Source organism: Carlito syrichta, unplaced genomic scaffold (assembly GCF_000164805.1).
Source record: "Carlito syrichta isolate Samal-C Ts95f unplaced genomic scaffold, Tarsius_syrichta-2.0.1 Scaffold301739, whole genome shotgun sequence".
Classification (NCBI taxonomy): Eukaryota; Metazoa; Chordata; class Mammalia; order Primates; family Tarsiidae; genus Carlito; species Carlito syrichta.
Window position 1 is genome coordinate 154,065 of NW_007245835.1, and position 27,015 is coordinate 181,079.

General features: G+C 36.4%; 1 pseudogene; it reads right to left on the reverse strand.

Moving 5' to 3' along the window:
- LOC103257443 lies at positions 1-26,667 on the reverse strand (annotated as a pseudogene).
- Between the last annotated feature and the right edge of the window lie 348 nt (positions 26,668-27,015).

Genomic DNA, 27,015 nt, shown 5'->3' on the forward strand with positions numbered 1-27,015 from the left:
TTAAGAACAGAGCTGTACAGGACCACAGACCTGTCTCCAGCTGCCCCCAGGGAACACTGAGAACAGCTGCTGTCCTCGGAAAGACAGGAGGGTCTTTTTAATGATTTCGATGGACTCTTGAATCTCATCCTCCTTGATCATCAGTGGAGGTGCAAGTCTGATGATGTCATGGCTTGACTTGGCCAGAAGTTCGTTATCTCAAAGTCACAGATACACCTTCCAAACATTGTAATCTTTGGTATCTCTAATAACAATAGTATTTAACAATCCTTTTCTTATTACATCAGTTACAGTATCACAAGGTAGCTTCATGAGTTCATTTCTCAAGATAGCACCCATTTTGTCTGCATTTTCAGCAAGATTTTCTTCTTCCAAAATCTCAAGAGCTGCAATAGCCACCAGGCAGCCTAGTGGATTGCCCTATATGTGAACCCATGTTCCCCTGGATTAATGGTCAGCATAATCTCATCATCACACAACACTGGATACAGGTTATAAGACCCAGAAAGGGTATTTCCAAGGAGGACTATGTTAGGTCTAACGTTTTCATGATCAACAGCCAGCCACCGACCAGTTCTGGCTAGTTCTGACCAATCCTTCCTTCCTTCCTTCCTTCCTTCCTTCCTTCCTTCCTTCCTTCCTTCCTTCCTTCCTTCCTTCCTGTTGGAGTCTCACTCTGTCGCTCAAGCTAGAGGGCAGTGGCATGCTCCTGGCCACCGCAGTCTCGACCTGCTGGTCTCATGCAATCTTTCTGCCTCAACCTTCCAAGTAGCTGGAACTACAGGTGTGAGCTACCATGCCTGGCTAATTTTGTTATTTATTGTAGAGATGAGGTCTCACCAAGTTGCCAAGGCTGGTCTCAAACCTTTGGGCTCAGGCAATCCTTTTGTCTCGGCTTCCCAAAGTGCTGGGATTACAGGTTTGAGCCAACCTGCCCGGACCCTGTCTGTATTTCATCAGTAATAAAAAGAACCTGGTGCCTGGTGCAGAGATCTTGCATTCCCATTAGGTAACCTGGATCCGGAACAACACCACCTGCTTCACCCTGAATTGGTCCAACCATGAACGTGGCAACATTTGGATTCTGAAGAGCACACTCCGGTGCAGGCAGATCATTATAGGGAATGATTTCAAATCCTGGCATAAATGGTCCAAAGCCATTGTAACTGGTTAGGTCAGTGGAAGTGGAGATAGCTGACGTTGTCTTACCCCAAAATTTCCAGCTGCAAAAACAATCTTTGTTTTGTATTTCTGAATACCCTTCACGGTGTAGCCTCACCTATGAGCTAGTTTACAGGCAGTCTCTCCAGCCTCTACTCCTGTATTCACAGGAAGAACTTGGGATCAAAGGTTGGAGGACCTTGGATTGTTTTTTTTGTTGCAATAGATGCAGCAGAAGCCACTGAAAAATGAACTCCACGTGGAAGCATAGTCTGCAAAAGGGTAGTTTGGATAACATTGTGTCCTTCAAGAAGGAAAACCACAGATCAACTATTTTTTATTTCCACAGTTCAGACTGGAATGCAGATTGTTAGCCTGAGTTTCTGGGATAGTCCTCAGAAAGTCCACTGTCACCTGACGGAGCAAGAGTACAGACTCCACCTGTGGCATCAACAGAGTGCTGTCGTGAAGTAAATTATTGATTCACACACTAAAAGGGACATCTCACAATAGTTTTGCTGAAGAAGAAAGTCAGGAAGAAATTTCAACATTATTTACCTACCCCTATCCCTTTTACAGCTGGGGTAAGAAAGCTATCACTGATAATTTTTTCCTATTGGGAAGCAATAGGAAAAATACATTTAAAAAATATGACATGATATAACTATGGCTGTACCCTGTCATCACATTATTCCAGGCAAACATCATATTACATTACAGCCATTGTCAACAGATCCTCTACGGACAAACAGAGACAATAAATATTGACTAAGAGGCAGAAACAGAAATGGTAAAAGTCCTGCAGTGTAAGTGGACTAGATTTGTTACTACTTTTTTTTTTCTACCAGAAGTCTCTGAAAGTGAATGGATTTTGTTTGTGTTTGATTAGATTTTTTGGGGAAAACCAAATTAAAGAGCTGGTTTAGATACCCAAGTCAAAAGAAGTTGAGAGTGGGAAAATGATTAAGAAAGAACTAGAAAAATTTGGAGTTAAAAAAGAAAGAAACTTGAAAACGAGGCTGTATGACTTTGGCTAGTTGCTTGTTTTCTCTGAGTTTCAAACTTTATCTTATAAAGAGTAGTGGTGATCCACAGGGCAGGGAATAGTGATGGAAATTTTCACTGGCATAGGTAATAGAGAGATGCATCATCTGTAGGGAATATAAATGGAATAAAAATCAGTGTTTTAGAGAACTCACCCTACACAGGCAATTATAAATGATGTCAGTGATATAATGCTTCTTACCACAGGGGAGGCCCATTCCCACTGCCTCCCATCTGGTTGAGTCATTTCCTTTTCTGTACTTCACTGCAGTGGCCTTGGCAGCAGAACAGTGCTGGATATTCATAATTACACTGCTAAATTTAAAGAAAAGGAAGCGAATACCTTTCTATATTAATAATAAAAGCTATAATATGATAAAGACAACATTAGCAGGGTGTGTTTATGAGCAATTTTGACATCCTAGGTATTTTACACAAGTAATTACATTTGTCTTCACTGCTATCATAAAGCTATTATTGTTGCATTTTTCAGCTGAGGAAATTCAAACTTTGAGGAAATTAAGAAATTCATCCCAGGTCATACTGTCTATCATATCTGAGATGAAGTTTATGTGCAGCTCTGTCTGGCTTCAAATCGTACATTGGTGTTTATTATCTATATATTGCTTCCCACTAACTTAATTTGGTCCCCTTGGAAAATGCTTTTTAATAAAATTTTAATTATAACTATATTCTTTATCTTTTAACTTCTATGCCCTTTCTTTTTTTATTCTCCTAACAAGGGCTTTCATACTCAACTTACCTCCTCTTGATTCCTTTGACAAGTCCCTCCTGCTTGTTCTAAGTCAGGTGTGGCTTTCTCGACGGATTCTGTAAGGCACTTACAGCAGTTTAGGGAATAGACATATAATCTCTCACTTTTTAACTCATGCACTTGCAGATTAGGGAAACTCAGTGATGAAAATGGCTACAAGAAGGATACGAAGACTGAAAATTAAGTTTGTGAACTTGCTTATGTTGGCAGCACTGTACAAAAACCTCAGTAATGTTTCATAACCTTGGTATGTCAATGTCTCACAGCTGTGTTCGTGTCAACGTGTGGCAGTGTGTTGCTGAGTGGTGCTCATTATTGTTGCAAGTTTTTGTGTACCATTGCGAGAATATTGGAGCTTGAATTAGAGCAATGAACAAACACTGAATTTCTTGTTAAATTTGCTAAGAGTGGAAGTGAAGTCAGGGTCATGTTATTCCAAGTTCATGGGGTTAATGCCATGAAGAAAATGGCAGTGTACAAATGGATTAAAAGTTTTTCTGAGGGGAGAGAATGTGTCACTGCTAAAGAGAGGTCAGGATGGCCAGTAATGAGCAGAACTGATGAAAACATTGCAAACATTCATCAAATTGTGTGTCAAAATCGTCGGCTAGCTGTGAGAAGCATAGCGGATCTAATAAACATTGATAGAGAAGTAGGAAAATTTTGGCATGAGAAAGGAGTTCTTGCCTCATAACAATGCACCAGCTTACACAACACTGTCTGTGAGGGAGTTTTTAGCCAGCAAACAAATAGCTATTTTGGAACAACCTTCCTACTTATCGAATCTAGCTCCCAATGAAAAGAGAATATTGAAAGGAAGACATCTAAATATCGACCTCCCATATGAACCCACAATCACCCTACTGGGAATATACCCTGAAGAACTCAAATCACTCTATAAAAAAGATACCTGCACACATATGTTTATTGCAGCATTGTTCACAACAGCAACAACCTGGAAGCAACCAAGCTGTCCATCAAAAGAGGACTGGATTAAAAAAATGTGGTACATATACGTGATGGCATTCTACGCAGTCAAAAAAAGAACAAAACCATGAATTTTGCAGCAATCTGGATGGAACTAGAGTCTATAATACTGAGTGATTTTTCACAGCAACAAAGATCTGAGTATCGCATGTTCTCACTCATACGTGGACCTTGAACATCTATCGTAATACTGTAAGAAAAGGATCGACAGTGGTGGGAATCTATGGAGGGGGCAGGGAGGGCAAGGGTGGTAGATTGATGGTAGTCAATATCTCTCTGGGGATGGGGGGACACCGCTTATCAATAAGGGTGCCTGAATGTTGCATATTTGTATACCTAACCCTTAACTGTACCCCACAATTTTAAAATAAAAATATGTTAAATAAAAAAAAAATAGAAAGGAAGACATTTTGATGATAGTCAGGACATCAAGGGTAAAATGAAGACAACTCTATTGGTCATTCCAAAATTGCTCTGACAGGTGGACTACGTGCTGGTGTTGGTTGCATAGCTTCCAGAGGGGACTAATTTGAAGGTGACTAGTGATATTCAGCATTGAGGTATGTAGCACTTTTTCTAGGATAAATTCACGAACTTAATTGTCTGATCTTGCATAATCTCATTTATTCTTGTTAATTGTGACAGGACTGGTGTTCAGTCACCAAGAGCACTTTATTGCTTAATTCCATTGTCCTCCATTGGGATTCCTGCTGAATAGAGAATCAGCATCAAGGAGAATAAAGGAAGGCTGTCATTACTCTCTCTCTCTCTCTCTCTCTCTCTAGCAATATTAAGGGAACTCAGCAGAAAATGCTAGTATCAATTTTATTCCTTCTGATCATTTTTTGGACCACAATATGATCTGTGACACCTGAAGAATGTAACAGGCTAAACTGAAAGTCTGAGCCACTCTTTGAACATTAATTTGAACTGGAATGGGTTAGGCAACTATGAGCAATGATTAAGTACTGATTTTATAATGAATATTTGATGTTACTGAATAATCATTTAAAATCTAATTTTGCATATGTTAAAACACTATGTAATTAAGGAGATTAGATAACTCATTTTGCATTTCTTAAAACTGGTAAAATAGAACCCTGTTTCCCATAAAAATAATGGTTACTCAAAATTAGTTTTAATTTCTTCCAAATATTTAATCATGACGGATTTTAGATCTTTATAAATGCAAAAACTAAAAATCCCTGTGCTATCAGCATCATGTAAATCCAATTATTCACAATGATGGCACAATCAAAATGAATAACTAGATCAAGTGGGGAAAATATTTTTCAAAGGGCATAGAAAATTGTGTTTTTCATCCAAGGTTATGTATTGTGATGCATAAAACAATCTAAAGAAGACAACTTGTAGAATTTAAATACATAGTTACTTAATAACTGATTTTGTTTGTCTCCATTATATTAAATATAACTTTTTGTTACAATACAAATGGTGATTAGACCAAATGTGATATTTTCTGGAAGCTGTTTTTCTCTATATCTTTATCTATATCTATATCCATGAATTCAATCTATCATCTATCTCCATTTATCATCTATCTATTTATCCCTAGTAATGCATTGAAGTATTTTGTAGAAAAAAGCAGAACTATGTGCCTTTACTATGGGCTAAGAATGCTAAAGTGAGAAAAGGCAGTAGACATTTTGTACATATGAAATACATATATATATTATTTGTGTAGACTATCTGCAGGAAAAGACACACACACACTACACACACACATATACACACATATATATTTTGAGTCAGAGTCTCACTATGTCACCCAGGCTGGAGTGCAGTGGCATGCTCATGGACATCGCAGCCTCAACTTGCTAGACTCAGGCAATCCTTCCACCTCAGCCTTTCAAGTAGCTGGAACTACAGGTGCATGCCACCATACCTGGTTAGATACATATATTTAATAAGCAAAGAAAAATGAATATAGACTGTCAACCTGGGAGCTACATTCCTTTATTGATTTCTTTTTTCACTGTGAATTTTTGGGATGAGGATGTTATTTTTCCATATAAAGGGTCCCGGCTAGCATGATACTACTGTCTCCTTTCCTGATCTATCATTCATTCCTTCTCTCTCACTCTATTGCCCCAGCTAAAGTGCAGTGGCATGCTCATGGTCACTGCAGTTCCAACCTGCTGGGCTCAGGTGATCCTTCCAGGTCAGCCTTCCAGGTAGCTGGAACCAGAGGCATGTGCCACCATTCCTCGCTGACTTTTTGATTTATTTTAGAGGTGAGGTCTCATCATGTCGTTCAGACTGGTCTTGGACCCCTGAACTCAGGCAATCCTCTCACCTCCACCTCCCAAAGTGCTGGGATTACAGGCATGAGTCCAGCCTTTTTCTGTAATTTTTAGCAGTCACTTCCTCTACTTTTGCTCTTTGTTCTTGTGTGCTCAAACTCCAAGGAATGGAAGAAGCCCACCATCCTCCATGTCCCTGGGTGTGTGAGTCTATCTACTTCAGGGATGGCATTCCGGGAAGGCTGCGAATGCAGTTTTATTGCCATATTCTATAATCTCCTTTATCAATCATAAAGCTGTTATTTAAATCTCCATCTGTCTGTTTCCTGTGCTTTATTTTTAATCAGTTCTGAACCTAAGATGGGGGGGGAAAAGGGCATTATTTACTGATCCAATAAGATACTAAAGGTGATGCTGAAGTCCTTGGAGTATATGTTTCTATGGAATCTGAAAAATAAGGCCACTCCGTTATAAATTTAAATGAAAGTATGACTAAATTTAGCCAAATTAACACCACTGCATTTTTATAGAAAAATTGATTGAAAAATCTCTAACATATGAACTAATTAAATATCAAAATAAAAATCTAAAATAACTTCATCTTGGTATTCTTTATTCATATCAGAGATAGAGAAACCATTCAATTCTGATGAATAAATCTTATGACTTATTACTTCAAAAGTAGTGATTTAGAGCTTTAGCTTATGTTGAGGTTCACTGTATATTTTGATTATAAAAAATGAATCATCCTTAAAGCCCCATCACATTGGTTCAGTCTTATTGCCTTTCTCCAACACCAGGCTTATCTAAGAATTAGTGCATGTTATTTATGTTCAGAAAATTCCAAAAAAAAAGAAAAAGAAAAAAAAAATACTTATATTAATGATTTTAAGAGTTTTATAGTGATACAATTTTAGGCCAAGGAGTATTCAAATTCTTGAGAAGGACATTTTATAATACATGTTTAACATCTTATCCAACTTAGGGAGTAGAAGGCAATCCTATCAGTGTTTCTCATTTCATCAAATTTCTTCTTCAATTTTATGTTTCCTATTTTTAACATTCTGGCAAAAAATTGAAAATTTCACTTTTTTTGGGTCAAAGATTTAATAAGGTTGAAGAATGGGGGTTGCCCTGCTTTTCATTTTTTTATATATTCAGCATTTCTTCCAATAAACAGAATCCTTAAGCTGCCAGATTTTCCATTTGGTTTATCAAATTACATATGCATTATTGCAAATGAGTTCTGCCACAAGAAGTTCATAATGAAAATATCAGAGAGAGTTAAAGTGCTCTTTATAACACTCGAGCTTGCTCCATTAATCTGAGGACAAAAAGGAGTGAGCTATTATGTTCCCAGATGGCATCAGGCATTAAATGGACAGTCTTTGCTAAAATGTTTTAAAGTATTTTTTTCCTGATGGTTAGGTCCAGGAGCAACAAATTGATATTGGTTAATTGAAATCCCTGAATAGTATTTTTAATTCAAGTTTAGGTCTTTATTTCTGTTAATTCACAATAGAGGTAAAACATTTTAAAGAGATACATACTGTTCTCTTTGGCAGTAAAAACAAGAGTTAAACCAAGTCTAAATATAAGTTTATTATGCAAATTTGTAGGTCTAAATTAATTTTCCTAAGTTGTAAGCCCCTCTAATTGTGTATTTTGTGAGAATAGTATGTGATTGTATTGTTAGAAATGCAAACTTTTCATAAAATAATACAGATTTGATCTAAAAAGAATTAGTGATTATGATCATCCAACAAAAATTTCTTTTTGTCCATCACTTTGATTTGTTTTATAAGTGCTTATTTTCTAATAGTAATTAACTGACTCTCATAATATGTCAATTTGCCACTTTTATTGTGTAGCAGAAAGAGCAAAAGCATTAGAAGCAGACATACCCAGGAAGGTCTGACACAAGTGAGTCATAGTTATTGAGCAAGTTCTTAATTGCTCTGACTCCCAGTTTCCTTAGCTGTTAAACAGAGTGAACAATAAATACATTATAGACACTATAAGAAAGGAGTTGGTAGTAGTGGGATTCTCCTGGTATGGGAGAGTGGCACAAAACATCAATAAGGGTATCTGATCTCAAACCAGGTAAAGTGAGGACCAATGGGAGGCCCAAACTTTACCTATACGATGTCCACTTGTATACCTAATCCTGAGCTGTACCCCACATCTTTAAAATGAAATACATATATTAAAAAATAAATACATTATAGAAAAGTTGTGAGTATTCGAGAAATTATTTAAAATGTCTTTTGCAAAGTCCTTGGCACAAAGTTGGTGTTCAATACATTAAAAACAATAACAACAACAACACTGTAGTCCTGACTAAAGTATTGTATGCTCCTGGAAAGGAACTGTGCTACTTTTATTAGTGCAGCAATAAATATTTGCTGCTGCTGCTAATGGCAAATTCTTCTCATGAAGATTTCTTTTCTGGCATAATTAGAGCTCTTACAAGAGTTTTTAGTGACTGAGAAGACAGTACACATCAAACTGTAGAGGAGAACTGTCTTGTACTCTTTGATTTGTTTCCTTTGGTTCTAGATGACAAGAAATGAGGAAAAGTGTCAGATAAATTTTCTGTTTTATGAGTTTTGGGCTCCTTCTGTGCAGCCTGGAGACCACAGATCCTGGACTTTGATGCCTGCTGAATTCTGGTTATATTCTGCCAATTAGAGGCTTTCATGAAGATTCAAAATGGGAAAGAGGACATGCATCAAGTCAGGCACATGTGCACCAGCAGATGGCAGACATGGATTTTGCCTGCAATTGGGAGTAGCTTCTACAGATCCCCCCGCCCCTTTGGTGATGAAGGCAGATTAAATAACTGGTGGCAACTTTCTTGTAAACTCGAAACTCTGAATTTCCTGAGAGAGTTCAGGATGATGCCTTCAGCTATGTTCTTTTTGCTAAGGAATGCCTTAGCTATTCGGGCTATTTTGTCCTTCCATATGAATTTCTGTATTTTCTTTTCTAGGTCTGTGAAAAATGATACTGGTAGTTTGGTAGGAATTGCACTGAATCTGTAGGTTGACTTTGGTTGGATGGACATCTTGATGTTACTGATTCTTCCGATCCATAAGCATGGAATATTCTTCCATTTGTTTGTGCCATCCTTGATTGCTTTGAGTAGTGTTTTGTAGGGCTCATTATAAAAGTTTTTCACCCCTTTAATTAGATGGAATCTGAGGTGTTTTTTCTTTTTTGTGGCTATTATCAATGGGATTGTGTTTTTAATTGGTTCTCAGCATGCATGTTGTCATTGTATAGAAATGCAACTGTTTTTGGTACCATTGATTTTTTTATCCTGAGATTTGACCCAAGTCATTTATCAGTATGAGGTTTTTGACATACTCTCTAGGGATTTTCAGGCATAGAATCACATCTTCTACAAAGAGGGATAATTTAACTTCCTCTTTTCTTATTTGGATACCACTAATTTCTTTCTCCTGCCTGATTGTTCTGGCTAGGACTTCCAGTGCCATGTTAAATAGGAGGGATAAGCGGGCATCCGTGTCTTGTCTGGTTCTTAGGGAGAGCCTCGAGAGCTGGTCTGAAAGCAGCATATTCTCTTAGGGATTGAATATTTGGAAAGGATTTTAATTCTCCTTCATTAATAAAGCTTAGCTTGGCAGGTAGGAAGCTCTTGACTGGAATTGCTTTTCTTTAATAATGTTAAGAATGGGACCCTTCTGGCTTGTAGGATTTCTTCTGAGAAGTCTGTTGCAATTCTGATGGATCTTCCTTTGTAAGTGGTCTGTCCCTTCTCCTTTCTATCTGCCTTTGTAGTTTTTTTTTCATGGTCACCTTGTGGAGACAGTTTATTATGTGTCTTGGGGATAGTCTTCTCATACGGTACCACACAAAAGTTCGCTGGATTTATTGCATCTGCACGGCTGCCTCTCTGGAGAGATAAGGGAAATTTTCTTAGATGACATCTTGGAAGGCTTGCTCCAGGACTTTGTCAGTTTCCTCTTCTTTCTCAGGGATACTGATCAACAGCAGATTTGGTCTTTTTACACAACCCCCAAACTCTCATAGGCTTTGCTCATTCTTCCTGAGGCTTTTCTCCTTGTTTTTGTTGGACTGGGTTAGTTCAGTAGTTTGATCCACAAGCTCTGATAGTCTTTCCTCTGGCAGATTGATTTCACTACTCAGGCTTGTCATTATGTTTTGAAATTCCAGGAAAGAATTCTTCATTTCCAGGAGTTCAGATTGGACCTTTCTTATATTGTCCAGCTTGGCTTTTACTTCCTGCACTGTTTTTGTTGCCTGGATGAAATGTGTGTCCATCTTCTCGTGGCTCTTCGTTGGCTGTCTTTGCCATCGCAGTCTGAATTCTATGTCTGTCATCAGGACCAGATGGTAGTGGATGAGTTCTATTATTTGGAATCTGAGAAGTCCTTTTGTGGGTGTCCATTTGTTAAAACTTTGGGGATTGCTGATTTTGTTTCGCTGGTTCTTCCTCTTCTGTTAGGGCAGATTCTTTTTTTTTTTTCTTTTATTAAAAAATTTTTTTTTAAAAAAAAAATTAAGTTTGCTACTATTGCCTGTCCTTCCTCCTCTGGCCTTCCTGTGGTGGGGATGGAGCCGGGAAGGGTGGAGTTTTGGGAGGAGACTATCTGAAGCAGCTTCACCAATGAAGTCTGACAGAAATGGGACCAGCCCTCTATTTCAGATTCTTTTCCTCCCTCAAGCACAGGCTTGGGGGGTGGGAAGCTCCTCCCTAGACTGCTTTCAGGGTTGGCAGGTGTCCAGGTGGGCCCTGTGGCTCTACTCCAGCACAGGTGCTCTTGGGAGTGTGGATTGGCCTCCTACCTTCTGGGCATGGCAGTCCCTTTTACCCAGGGGTAGATGGGAAGCACTGGATAGTTGTTATTCCTCCGTCACAGCTTGCAGCTTTGCCCTCTTAGTTTCTGTCCTGCACTGTGGGAGGGACGGTAACTGCAATGGCAGATCAGTTCAAGCCGCATCTGCAGCCCTGACCTAGGGCTGCAAAGGCTACTTGGTGTGGTGAAACTTCCCCAAATTGGTCATGTTGCCCCTGCTGGGTGTTAGGAAGGAGGGATGGGAGCGCTTGCATGGCACAGACTACAGTTACTGAATGTTTTTCACTGAGGATCTCCGTGGGGTTCAGTGACTGTAGCTGGGACTCCTGGAAGTTTCCGGGTTCCACATGAGACCCACCGGTGCCTCTGTCTATACCTGAAGCCCTCTGTGCCACAGGTGCTGATTGGTTGTGTGAGGGAGGTGAGTTCCTGGGGTGTCTCTCCTTGGCTGAGATCACAGAGGCCCATGTAAGGTATGCAGAGAAAAAGCTGTCGTTTTTCACTCACCCTCAGAGTTGAGAATACAGAGATGAATTAGTTAAAATCTCTGATCATGAAAGCAATAATCTCCTGGTAACTTTCACCGTAGATTCTAGTATTGTATTTATGAAATTGTGTTTAAGATCTATTATTTGATAATAATGACTGGTTTGATGGAATCACAAACTCAAAACATTAAAAAAATTCTATTTAATTGTTTTTGAATTGGTCACCATTATGTGGATTTTTAAGATCAATGCAAGACTTAAGCAAATTTTATAGGATGTGGAATTCATATGTTTCTGAGATGTGTTGAGGAGCTGGTGATTTGAGCTGATGAGGGTCCCTGGTTCCATGATGCCCACTGTTCTCTGATCTTGGCATAGGTCTCACAACAGTATCCAGGAAGGTAAACATCATATATTTTTGTATAAGTAAGCCCATCCTTATTTAAGGGTTCATATCTGTTTGTGGAGAGTCAGTATGTAATTCATAACACAAGTGTATAATATTTTTGACACTTATTTATGTAACAGCTATATATTCATTCTGTTATCTGTTTCTCAAGAATCACCTTGAGAAATAGGCAAAAAAGATATTTGTATCTCAGTTTTAAAGATGCAGAATCTAAAGGTCAAAGCACATAAATGTCTTGGCTAATATTACTCTGGAGATTTCAGGCAGAACTGAGGCTAGAATCAGGGTGTGGTGACCTCCAGCCCAATGTAGTTTCTATTGTCATTTGAGCAGTGTTAGTGGACTTATTTTAGTTTCAGACATTAGAAATCTCAAGTGAGAAAATGACACAGCTCTAACAGATAATAAAAATAAAAATGATATTAATAATAGAAGATAATTACAGGCACTGTGAAAGATATGGACCCTTATATTCTAGATTTTCTCTTAAATTTCAGTATCATATCTTTTTATTTGACCATGGCTGTGGTATTAGCTATTCATTGTTGCCAGAATGAACAACTTCATGAATCCATCAGTCATCTGGCAAGGCTTTTCTCCCAACGCTGATCCAGGGAATCAATGCCAAGCTATTTGCACCATCTGGTGGGCATGAGTCATTGGAGGGAGGAAGGCTGGACAGCTGGAGCTTTGCTTTGAAATGCCACTTACAGGGGGAAATACAAGAATTCACAAAAAAGGGCCAAAACAAAGTTCTCTGCTAGTCCAAAAAAAAAAAAAAAGGAAAAGAAAAGACTGTTTAGATGTGATGGTATTTCTGGTATTTCTGATGAAGGTCTTCTTTTTCCATACACTCAGGATCCTTTCCTGGGAACTATCTTTCCTGGCCTCTTTCTGAGGGAAGCTTTTGCTATGCCATATAAAAAAGACATGAGCAGAGACTTTACATATGAAAGTGCAATAAGAAATTGAGGGGAAATAATAATATATTATACCATGTCTTCTTGGTATGAGGTTCTGGAAGCCGAGCATCCAAAACTCCAAAACTTATTTGATTTGTCATCAGCGGTAGAGTCATCCATTTATACCTGTGCTTATTCATTTACTCATTCACTCACTCATTCACTGAATGCCTGCTGTATTATAAGAGCTTGTGGATGAATGAGAATTATAAGTGCCATTTATTGAGTGCCTACCAAGTGCGTGTGCTTTAAATATGATATTTTATTTAGTACTGGCAAAAGTCCAATGGTAAAAGAATTATCTCATATATTCATGAGAAAATTAAAGCATAGCACAGCAGTAATTTGCCCAAGGTTGCCAGAAGAGTGAAAGACCAAGGATTGAAATTCTGGCATGTCTTTGAAATCTGTCTGTGCCAAAAGTCAGATGGGACGAAAGTCTCAGATAAAGCTATTCTGGAAGGGTGCTATTCATTCAAATTTTAGAATTTCCCCTACTTGGTAATTCCCGCACATGAAATTTACTTTAAACCATGAACATAGGAAGGAAAGAAATAAAGCCAGAAAATGACACGGAGGTTTGTTTGTTTGTTTTTTAAGTTATTGAATGCTTTTCTTTTGCCTATTTCCTTTTTTTTTTTTTTTTTTTTGAGTTAGAGCCTCACCCTGTTGCCCAGGTTGAAGTGCAGTTGCACAGTCACAGCTCATGGTAGCCTTAACCTACTGGGCTCAGGTGATTCTCTTGCCTCAGCCTACTGAGTACTGAGTAACTGGGCCTACAGGCATGCACCACAAGACTAGTTAATTTTTTTCATTTTTTGTGGAGGCAAGGTATTACTATGCTACCAAGTTGGTATTGAACTTCTGGGTTTAAGTAATCCTCCTGCCTCAGCTTCCTGAAATGCCAGGATTATGAGTATGAGCCACCATGCCTGGCATCTATTGTTTTTTTAATGCACATTCTAACAGGTCCAAATGAAGGTGTTTATCCTCTTTAACAGGGGTCTAAAAGAATTTGTCATACATTGAATATTGCCATTATTTAATTCATAGACAAGACAAATATAAAATTATTTATAAATATGATTTAACTTTTGCATTTTAATTTCTCTGTTAAATTTGACAAAACATATTTGGAGGGAAAACTTTAGCCCTTTGGCTGATTTCAGAACTGCGAATTTGCCAGTGAGGGTGTAGAGTAGTGAATGGTCTTATATATTATTATAGATTGGGACAAACTTTCTGGTAAACAGTTTGACAATACATCACAAGAGCCTAAAATTGTTCATAATCTAAGATACAGGTTTGATAACTTCACCTCTATAATACTGTTCAGTGGAAATAGAGATTTGTAGTATGTCTTATTTCTGATTTATTTATGATAATAAAAATAGATTTGATGTTCAGCAAATCAAAAAGATGTGTTAAACTGTTGTGTATTCATATGGGAAAATATTATTGAGCAATGGAAATATTTTCAAGAAATTTTAATTTAAATGGGAGATATTTATAATGTGATTTAATGTAATACTTCAAAATATGTTGTGTTAAGAACAGAATACTAGCCATAGTTCTCAAACTGTAGTGTCCAGACCAACAGCATTTGCATCACCTGGGACCTTGATGGAAGTGTGAATTATTGAGTCCTACCTCAGACTTACTGCATCAGAAACTTTAGGAGTGGAGATAGGTAACTTTTGTGTAAACAAGTCTTCTGGGTGGTTCCAATGTTTGCATAAATTTGAGACCACTGACATAAATGTTGAGAAAAATATCTAAAAGAAAAAAAAACTAAATTATTTACTGTGATAAATTCTTATGATTTTTCACAGGAGAATTATAGGTGACTTCAGCTTTTTCTACATTTTCAAGGTTCTTTCCCATCGATAGATATTAATTTTATCATCAGAACACTATATGTTATTTTAGTACATTCAGATAATACAAAAGGGCAGGAATTGCTTATAATTACACTATGATAAACATTTTAAAAATTAAGAATTGAATGTTCTCTTTCTACCTTTTAAATTTCACTTTTCAGAAATAACCACTATTAATAATACATAACTGAAAATCTAATATTAAATTAAGATGAAATATTTCCAAATATAGTGGGCTGAAGTTTCCTTTTTAATTAAATATATACTATGGATATCTTTCCAGGTCAGTAGATTATATCTACTTATTCCTTTTTATTGCACACTTACTAGTCCGTAGCAAGGATATGCCATAATTTACACTATCATTTCATTTTGATGGCCATTTAAACTATTTTCAATTTATTGCTTCCATAAAAGTCTATCTTTATGGCATCCACAGTAATAGATTAAAACATAACTGATGAGAAATACCAAATATTCTAATACATGAAATTAATTATTTGCGCAACAAATATTTATTTTTTACTTTGGAAGTTTTGCTCCTTTTCTTTTCCTTTCATAGAGCTTTTCCAGTGTCTTGTGAAGCAACAGTGGCTTGATCTATTTTGACAGGGGGCTCTGTTCAATCATAATACTCTGTAATATGAGAATTCTGTATTTCTAGAATTAAGCTATATGAAAATAAATTGGCCAATTTTATTAATTCAATTTACTATGCTTATATTGAAATAAAATCTATTCATTATGAAAATCTATTCATAATGAATCTATTCAACAGAAAGACTATAGTGTTCTGTTAGAATTCTTATATTTGTTAATATTACTGAGATTGAAATCAATGGGATCAATCACACAAAAATATAGAACTTCAGATAAAATCTCTTCTCCAAATTCATTAAACAATTACTTAGAAAATGAAATTTTCACTGAAAGGATTTGTTTACTAAGAAATATAGTAATTTTAATGCATTATTTAGTAAATCAAAATACATACTACTCAGGTTAGAATATTTTTAACTTAATGTAAATGTTTAGTACACCACATCTTTGCAATTTCATTTAACTTTTTATGACACTTGGTTAATGATAGTATTGCTTAAATATTTATTAAAAATTGACACAATATATACTTAATAGTTTATAATATAATCCTATAATTTGTAGACTAATGTAAACTATATGACATCATATAATACAATGTCATTGTAAAGAACCATAAAACCATATACTTGTCATTTAAATCTTTTAAGGTAAATCCTCTTATAACAAAATTTCTTTCTTTTTGTTTGAGTTGAGGTCTCACTCTGTCAACCAGGCTGGTGTGCAGTGACATGATCACAGCTCACCATAGCCTGGACCTCCTGAGCTCAGGTGCTCCTTCCACCACAGTCTCCTGTGTAGCTGGAACTACAGGCATGTGCCACCATGTTGGGCTAAGTGTTTGAGTTTTTGTAGAGATGAGGTATTGCTATGTTGACTAGGCTGGGTTTGAACTCCTGGACTCAAGGAATCCTCTCACCTCAGTCTTCCAAAGTGTTGGTATTACAGATGGGAGCCATCACACCTGGCCTATAACAAAATACCATTATGTACAATGAAAAGTTCTGTTAAAATATTTAAGTCATGTTAAATTAATCATTTCAAATGGTATTTCAGCTAGTAAGTCTCTAGGATACACAAGAAATGCTTTTATCTAATCATCTTTGGGTTATACTAAAATTTTTTTTGTCTTAAAAACTAAACACTTTCATATACAAAAATGAAAGTATTCATCCATCACTATTAATCTTGCTATTATCTTCATCTTTTTCATATCTCTTTTTATTTTTTCTCACCAAATGAGCAATTTTGTATACTAGGTTTTTTTTAATGGTAGCATACTTTGCTTTGCATGCTGGCTTATAGTATTCATATGCATAATTTTTAATTACCACAAATGCTCCAGTACTTGTTTGTCCATCATTAACCTAAGTCACTTTTTAATTGTTGGACAATACTTTTGTATTTATTTTTCACTTATAAAATATGTCGAAATGGGGAAAATCATATCTACATTATTTTACTAATTATAAGTGATGCTCTTATGAGATGTTGCTAGAAGTTAAATTTATGGATTAAATAGAATGTACATATGACATTTTACTCATCTATTTTATTTTACCAGTATAATGACGATGAAATTTAAAACTCGAAAATTTCACTGTTGAGAATCAAACTGACACACCCACACACACACACACTGCTTATAAAACATGGCTATACACACACCTATATTTGGTAAATACTCATTATTGATTATTTAGCTTAAATAGGGAATATTAAAGCCTAAACAGGGAATTTGAGGTACAGATCCAGATATCATAGAACCAGTCAATATATAAATATTTCACCATAAATAAGCATTTCAAAGAATAAAGATATTTCTTTGTAGTTGCATGTGGTCCAAACTGCCAGTGACTTGTTCTTGTTATAAGAACTTCTCTATGAGTGATCCTGTTCAGTAATTTTATGTCTGTTCACTTACACTAGTCATGTCTAAATGCACTGTTTTCAATGAAAAAAGAGAGGTGAAATAAGAACTTAAAAGTTTCTAATATTTTTTATGTTGACAGAATTAAGAAACAATTCATATTTAATTTTCTTCCTCCCTTTTTCCAACTGTAAGTCTCTTGATTACTCAAAAATAAAACAGAAACAAACCAAGCACATCATACATACATGCACACAGGACCTAAAACACAGTCTAAGGATAAATCAGAGAAGAGAAGAGTACAAGGTGGTGAACTCATTACACATTTCTCTTTCCCAGTTGGGTCAAAACATTCCTCTTCACTTGTTAATTCATTCCAGACAGGCGACCTATCAGCTGGGTTTCAGCTTTAGCCCCCTATTGACTAGAGATATGATTTCTAGCAATATATTCACCAAAACAAAATTTAATTAAAGCAAAAGCAAATTAAAGGTCCAGTGGAGTTCATTATAATGGAATCTTACCTGTATTTTTATTTTATCAAGAATATAAATCAACCTGGTAGAGGTTTCCTTCACTTCTTCTTTGGAAACCATCTGTCAATTTAATTTATATATTTGGATCACCCAAGAGGAATCTTGCAAAGCCAATAATACCATCTGTATCAGTATTTCATGGCAGACATGATGTGTTTGTAACTAATTTTATAAGAAATATATTCATAAATCAAAAGAGATATATTGCTATAATTTTTTCACTATAATGCTGTATCACACTTCAAAGTAGGAAGTGCTTTCTAGGAGCTTAACCTTTGTCTCCATCATAAAGACTATGATTTAGCTAGCACGAGATATTTAGCATGAATTTGTTTTTCAGAGAAAAGATGATGAGTGAAATAATCACACTCTTTAGACAGGAAAAGAGGAATTTTAAATAAATTCAATCTGCTGTAAATAATAATAAACAAATACAACCCTTAATGTACATCACATAATTTTTAAGTTGTTGGATATATATTAACTCATTCAATTCTTACCACAACCATATAAAATGAATACTTTTATTGCCACTCCCTTTTATTGGATGAGGTACCTGAAGCACAGCAAGGTTGAATAAGTCACCTGAGGCCGCATGGCTACCAAATGGTAGAACAGGGAATCAAATGCTGCAAACCAAGTCCAGAATGCATGCTCTTAATCACTACTCTCACTGGAGTTCTAATGAGGAAACAAAATAGGGAAAGATGGTCCTGGAACGTCTAGGCTAGCTGAGTCATATTTTCCTAATGCAAACAGTACAAAGTATGAAGGATTAACGTCTATGACAAAGACCAGTATTACAAGGGTGTGTGGGGCTGTGCTTCTTAAAATTGAGCATGCACAGGAATCTTCTGAAGAGCTTGTTAAAACATATTCCTGGGCACTATTGTAAGATATTCTGCTTCAAGGCATTGGGCACAAAGATCAATATTTCTAATAAATTCCCGGATGATGCTAATGGCCCAGGGATAACATTTTGAGCAGCACTGTTGTAAGGAACACCGGAACCCAACGGAGGAGAGATAAATCCTCAATGGGATGAGCTGAAGCTTTGGTTAAGAAATAAAAAGTTGTCCAGTGAATTAAAAGCCAGAACAACAACTGCTAACAGGATGGTCATTGTTACTGCAGTGGAGATTAATTTATATAGGCAATCATTATAGCTTAACCAGCACTTCTCAGAAAGTGGGGAATGAAGAGGTCACAGCCCATAACCAGGCAGCTGACTTAGCACCAGTGAAGGTATGCAGGTTTGACATGGAAGAATTGATAGAATTTCTGGGACCTTTCAAGATTTCAAACAGGCTGAGAATTCCTAAGTCTGACCTTATTTCTCAGGAAATGAAAAACTGTCAGTGGTTATGGTTCAAACTTCAGTCATGGGATTTTAACGTGCTCATGTATTAGTTTAACTACTTAGTAGTTGTTAGAGAGTATTTCATGTTAATTATATTTAATGTTTATGACCAGAGTTCTCTCCTTTCCACTACTCCTTCGTTTTTTTGTTTGTTTGTTTGTTTGTTTCAGAAGCATTTACAGGACTCCCATATGCTAAACTTTGCAAGTAGATAATGGGGATTGTGGAGTTTGTTGACAAATAGTAGGCAATGATAACTAAGCATGTGATGAAGCAAGTTGTCCCTGAATTAATTGCAATAATGATAAATTCAGTGAATAAGTAATACTTGATCTGCACGCTGGAGATTGGTTTGGACAGTTGAGGTGGTAAATCTGTAAATGACTGTACACCATAGCTTATGATGCAACATCTCTTTCAGGGAAATTTCCATACTGGAGAAGGTAAAGTTGCCTTTTCTCTGTAGTATCTGCCACATGATTATGTTGAAATGATACACTTATCTTAACTTACATTTCAGTTGTTTCATTCTTGAAAAAGAAAACAAAGAAATGTTTCATATACTTGCACACACATATCCTAAATTTTTATTTCTCTGAAATCAACACATATGATTGTCTGAACTTCTTGAAAATTAATTATTTCTCTGTTGACCATATGACCTACATGAACATGACTCTATTCCATTGTCTGTTTCAGGTTGTGAAACTACTTACTGCAGGTCAAAGGCCCAGAACTATGCAATTAATTTTCTCAACACTGAAAGCTTCATGCATGATTAGGGCTTAAATGCTTTTTCATTTTAGGGATGATGCTAGTAAAATTTTTCCACAAATTTGACTCATCTAAGTAATGCTTGATTTTATAAAGATAATACTAATGCTGTGCTTAATACAGTGTTAAGAAGATTTTGCTTGTAAACCAAAGCTTCAAAAACTAGTGATAAGTCCATGGATGACATACATCATCCTTTATTAAATTATAGGGCCATATGCTAATGTAAAGTTAGTTATTTTTGGCTAAATTTTTTGGTGATTGGGGAGGGTGGGGTGAGGGCTAAATGTGCACTGTGGCAAGATGTTACCATAGATTTGTTAAACAGACAAGAACGTTCAACTTTAGTCATTATCACAAATGTCAGTAAAATAATGTTATAAAGTGTTATAATTATCTGTGTAAATATATTGAATCTTTCATTTAAAAATGTTCTATATAAGTAATAAGAAAGTTAATCATTTTAATGACTCCTAGCCCTCTGATATACCAAAGATGAATTCAAACTAACGTGTTTAAGGTTATCCAAAGCTGTCTTTTTGATTCCTAGAATTTATATGCTTGTCATATAAATAGAAACTGTGTGCAGGCATACCTCAGAGACATTGTGGGTTTGGTTGCAAAACACTGCGATAAAACAATTGACACAGATTTTGGAGTTTCCCAGTGTATATGAAAGTTGTTTATGAGCCGGGTTCAGTGGCTCGGCCTGTAATCCCGCGCCTTGGGAGGCTGAGGTGAGTGGATTGCCTGAGCCTGCGGGTTCGAGACCCGCATGGGGAACTTGGTGAGACCTCATCTCTACAATAAATAAAAAATTAGCCGGGCGTGGTGGCGCACGCCTGTAGATCCAGCTACTTGGAAAGCTGAGGTGGAAGGATCTCCGGAGCCCAGCAGGTCAAGGCTGCGTTGGCCGGGAGTGGCCACTGCACTCCAGTCTGGGCGACAGAGTGAGACTCCAACTCAAAAAAAAAAAAAAGAAAGTTGTTTATGATATACTGTAGTTTATTGTGTGCAATAGCATCATGTCTAAAAATGTACATACTTTAATTTAAAAATAATTTATGGCTAAACAATGTCAACAATCACCTACACTTTCGGTGAGTCATAATCTTTTTGCTGGTGGAAGGTCTTGTCTCAATATTAAAGGCGGTTAGCTTATCAGGGTGGTTGTTACTGAAGGTTGGGTGGCAATTTCTTAAAATAAGTCAACAATGAAGTTTGCCATATTGACTACTTCTTTCTTTCAGGAAAGATTTCTTTGTAGCATGCAATACTGTTTGATAGCATTTTACCAATGGTTTAAATCCTTTTAAACTTGGAGTTAATTGTACCAAAAGGAAAAAGCAAACAAATAGCCCTATTAAAAAGTAGCCAAAGATGTGCATAGATACTTCTCAGTAGAAGACATATGAGCAGCCAACAACTACAAGAAAAAATGCTCTGCCTCACTAATCATCAAAGAAATTGAAATTAAATCCTCACCAAGATACCACTTAACTCAAGCTTGAATGGCCATCATCAATAACTCAAAAAACAACAGATTCTGGAGAGGATGTGAGGAAAAGGGAATACTTCTACACTGTTGGTGGGAGTGTAAACTAGTATAACATCTGTGGAAAATAGTGTGGCGACTTCTAAAAGATCTAAAAGTTGACCTTCCATATAACCCAGCAATCCCCCTTCTGGGAAGATAGGGAGGAACTCAAATCACTCTATAAAAAAGATACTTGCCTGTGTATGTTTATTATAGTATTAGTCACAATAACAAAATCATGGAATGAACTATGCTGCCCATCAAAAGTGAACTGGATAAAGAAAATGTGGTACATAAACATGATAGAGTATTACACAGTCATAAAGAAAAAAAAAATTATGCACTTCACCACAACTTGGATGGATATAGAGTCTGTAATATTCAGTGATTTATCACAGAAACAAAGATCTTAGTACTACATGTACTCACTCATAAGCTGACCCTGAACATTTATCATAATATTATAAGAAAGGAATTGATAGTAGTGGGACAGTGCCAGGGGAGGGAAGAGCACATAACATCAATATAGGTACCCAAACTTTAGCTGTATGATGACAACTTATGTACTCAACTATGAATTGTACCCCACATCTTTAAAATAAAATTTTTAAAAAGAAAAAAAAAATTGGAGTCAGTCATCTCAAAACCTGATGCTGCTTTATTAACCAAGTTTATGTAATATTCTGTATATTTTGTTGTCATTTCAACAATGTTCACCATATTTTCACCAGAAGTAGATTTCATCTCAAGAAAACATGTTCTGTGTTCATCCATAGGAAGCAACTCCTCATACATTCAAATTTTCTCATGAGTTTGTGGCAATTCTATCACATCTTCAGATCCAAATAGAACTTATAATTCTAGTTCTTCTGCTATTTTTACTACATCTGCAGTTATTTCTTTCACTGAAGTCTTAAACCCCTAAAAGTCATTCATGAGACTTAGAATAAACTTTTTCCAAACTTCTGATCATGTTGCTACTTGACCTCCTCCAATGAATCATGAATGTTTCTTAGTGAAATCTAAGATGGTAAATTATTTTCAGAAGGTTTCAATTTATTTTGCCCAGATCTATCAGAGGAATACCTATCTGTGGCAGCTACAGACTTACAAAACCTGTTTTTTTTAGATTAGAGAATATAGTTTATTTAGAAAGTAAATTAAAGAAAGAAAGAGGTGATTCACATCTCCAAGGTAGGGGAGGGGGTCAAAGCTTAAGCAAACATGGCCTGGCCATTAGTTCAAAGAGCACATGGCCACACCATAGCTTAGCAAGGCAATGGCGGTGATGGTCTGGCAACAATGACCTGGCAATGGCAAAATGTATTTCTTAAATAATAAGGTTGAAAAGTTGAAAGACTCCTTGATCCATGGGCTGCATAATGGACGTTGTTGTTATCAGGTACAAAAACAACATTAATCTTCTTGTGCATCTCCATCAGAGCTCTTGGGTGACTAAGTACACTGTCAGTGAGCATTAATATTTTGAAAGGAATCTTTCTTAACCGTAGGTTTTAACAGTGGGCTTATGTATATTCAGTAAGCCATGCTCTAAATAGATGTGCAATCCTCCAGGCCTTGTGGTCCATTTGTGGAGCATGGGCAGAGTAGATTTTGTTAATTCTTAAGGGCTCCAGGATTTTTAGAATGGTAAATGAACATTGACTTAAACTCACCAACTGCATTAGTGCCTAACAAGAGAATCAGCCTGTCCTTTGAGGTACAGGCCTTCTCTTCTTTACCCATGAATGTCTAAACAGCATTTTAGTCCAGTAGAAAGCTATTTTGTTTACAATGAAAATCTATTAATTAGTGTAGCCACCTTAATTAATTATCTTAGGTAGATCATCTGGAAACTTGCTGCTACTTCTATGTTAGCACTTGCTGCTTTACCTCGCACTTTTATGGTATGGAGACAGTTTTTTTCCCTTGAAATTATGAACCAATTTCTGCTGGCTTCCAAATTCCCTTGTACAACTTCCTCACCTCCCACAGCATTCATAAATTTGAAGAGAGTTAGGGCCTTTGCTTTGCTCTGGATCAGGCTTTGGTTTAAGGGAATATTGTGGCTGGTTTGATCTTCTATCCTGATCACTAAACCTTTCTCTACTTCAGCAATGGGGTTGTTTCACCTTCTTACCATTGCTGTGTTAACTGAAATAACACTTTTAATTTCCTCTATTTACTTTTCCTTTGCATTCACAGCTTGGCTAACCGTTGGTGAAAGAGTTTTCAGCCTTTCTTGGCTTTTGCCATGTGTTTCTAAGTTTATTCGTTTTTAGCGTTTGATTTAAAGTAAGAGACTTATGACTCTTTCTTTCACTTGAACACTTAGAGGCCATTTTAGGGCTTTTGTTGACTTAATTTCAATATTGTTGTGTATCAGGGAACAGTGAGGCCTGAGGAGAGGCAGAGAGATAAGGAAATGGCCAGTTGGTGGAGTTGTGAGAACGTACACAATATTTAACTAAGTTAGCTGTCTTCTGTGGAAGTAGTTTGGGGCCCCAAACCAATGATAATAGTAACAAAGGCCAGGTTCAGTGGCTCAACCTGTAATTCCAGCACTTTGGGAGGCCAAGGCAAATGAATTTCCTGAGCCCACGGGTTCGAGGCCAGCCCAGGCAACTTGGCGAGACCTCGTCTCTACAATAAACAAACAAAAAAATTAGCTGGTCGTGTTAGTGTGCATCTGTAGTTCTGGTTACTTGGAAGACTGAGTCGGAAGGATCACCGGAACCCAGAAGGTAGATGCTGGGGTGGCCATGAGTGCGCCGCTGCACTCTATCCTGGGCAATAGAGTGACTACAACTCAAAAAAAAAAAAATAGTAACATCAAAGATCATTGATCATAAATCACCATTACAGATATAATAATGGAAGTTCAAAATATTGTGTGAATTACCAAAATGTTATACAGAGACACAAAATGAGCACATGCTGTTGGAAAAATGATGCAGCTAGGCTTGCTGTACACAACGTTGTCACAAACCTTGAATATGTAAAATTTGCAGCATCTGCAAAGTGAAATAAAATAAGGTAAGCCTGTATGCTGAAAACTGATTTGTTTACCTTCAAAGAGAAAGCCTATTCCTAGATACCACTCATTTCCTATTCTTAGCCATCCTCATGGTGTTCTATTTCCTGAGCTGTGCCTCAGTAGTTCCCATTTACAGTCTAGAGTTTTGTGGTTGGTACTTGGCATGCATGGTCTCTAGACATCAGAAAGAAACCACACCTAAAATGAGTGGATTGCATTAGGATCATTTTTCACAATTATATTGGAATTCAGGGAGAATTCATTTAAAGTTTCTTTTTTTTGAATTGGAGTCTCACTCCGTCGCCCAGGTTGGAGTGCAGTGGCACGCTCACCGCCACCTGAGTGTCGACCTGCTGGGCTCTAGTGATCCTTCTTCCTCAGCCTTCCAAGTAGCTGGAACTACAGGAGCGTTACCATGCCTGGTTAATTTTTTGATTTATTGTAGAGATGGGGGTCTCACCATTTTGCCCAGGCTGGTTTCGAACCCGTGAGCTCAGGCAATTCTCTCGCCTTTGCCTCCCAAACATTTATAGATCTTGATCATCCTCTGAAATTTGATGGTATGGTTGTGCTAAATGTGGCAGTTGAATAAGAAAGATTGTAGACCCTCTTCCACATCTAATTCTTTGAGACTCATTATTTTTTTCATGGATTTTAAATATTTTGCCTGCAATTTCCATTGCTAACGCAAGAATTGGGAGTAGGGTGACTTGTTGTAAATCAGAGCCTTACAAGTGAGAAGGAAAGATAATGTACATTATCTAGAAAAAAAATGTATAAATTCAGTGTATATACACACACCCTAAAATCATCATGAGAGGGCAAACATTTATCTAGAAAAATAAGTGAAAGTATTCCTTTGAGCAAGAGTTAGATAGATAAAAACATTTTAAAAATTTTGGAGGTGTTCTATTTATTTTAACCTTACTTAACTACCTATTTTAGATGGTATTTATTGTCCCATAATATTTAAAATTTCAATGAGATTTCTCTGAGACTTGTAAAAACAGTGTTGAGTCTTGGCATTGCCTTGACTGTTAAAACACTAGCAACTTGGCATAAGGTATATCAAACTGCTTTAGCCCATGAAGCCTGAATTCTAGGCTTTCTGTTTTTGAAAAAATATCTGTCTTGTCTGGCCATGCAGAAGGTGTGCAACCATTCCAATCAATGTTCCTCTTTTTCCTTTCAGCACTAAATTTTTCCTTCTTTACTTATTCTACTTCTTAGCTAACACCCTTATCTGGGACCATTTTCTGTTAAACTTGGGAATCATTACAACTACTTTATTTAGGTTAGTGCCTAAAATATACATTTATTCAGCTTTTTCTCAAGGTTGAATCCCACTCAACTAAACTTAGACATTGTGGATAAACATTTTTCTCTTCTGATGAGTCTCTCCACACACTGTCAAAATCCAAAATGAATTTGTTCCATGTTTGCTGTATGTTTACCTGATTTCCTTTTGTCTACTTAGAACATATTGCCTTTGATTAGGTCTTAATTCATTCAGCTCTGCGAATTTTATGTTTTCTCACTCTGGATTCTTTTGCTGACAACATTTGTCACTATAACTCTTAGTTCCCTCATTTATAAAAATGATAACATTTTCTTGCAGGGTTGTTGCAAAAATTCAATAAGATTCACATGTAAAAAGGTGTTTAGCATAGCTTTTGGCACACAGCATGAATATTTGGGAAAATTCTTTTCTCTAATTATAGAAGATGTAGATTTTTATTTTAGAAAGGACACGTTCTGACAACTGCTGAAGTCCCTATCTGACAGAGTAATTAAAAAACATACTAGTAGATGTATCCAAAATTTAAAGAGCTGTGAGATACAGAATATTAGATAGAATGAGAAAGAGTGTAACAGCTTGAAAAGCAATCTAATGATTTAAACCACATATATACTTGATGTAGCTTTCATATTGTAAGCATACAAATTTGAAGTTTTTGCAACACATTTTATTTTGAAGAAAGATTTTCAAATTTAGATTGTTTTTAGTAAATAATTAATGCATTCCTTCTATTAAAAATGTAAATATTGTAGATAAGGTTAAGATTTATGTTTTATTCCTAGGCAATTTTCCTTACCCTCCATCAGGTAATAGTCTTTATCTGTTTCACGAGTGTCCATCCTTCTATTGTTTAAGCATACATGTAGAAAACATAGAAACATGTCATTTTCATTTAAATGTATATAAACGATACATATATTTTACTACTTAAATTTTTCATCCAACAAAACGCCTTAGCATTCCATGCTAGAATATGTAGATGTACCTTTTAATCTATTGCTTAGAATGGATATATTACTGAATTATATTTTCTTTAGTACCCCAGGAAAAAAAGAGCCTCCTTCCATAGGCTTCACATATTGCAAGCCCAAATAATAAATTTATTTAAGAACTTAGGGCACTTATCACTTTAGATCTGGTACTCAGGGACACCAAAGTGCAACTATAACCCTAAACATTCATTTTAT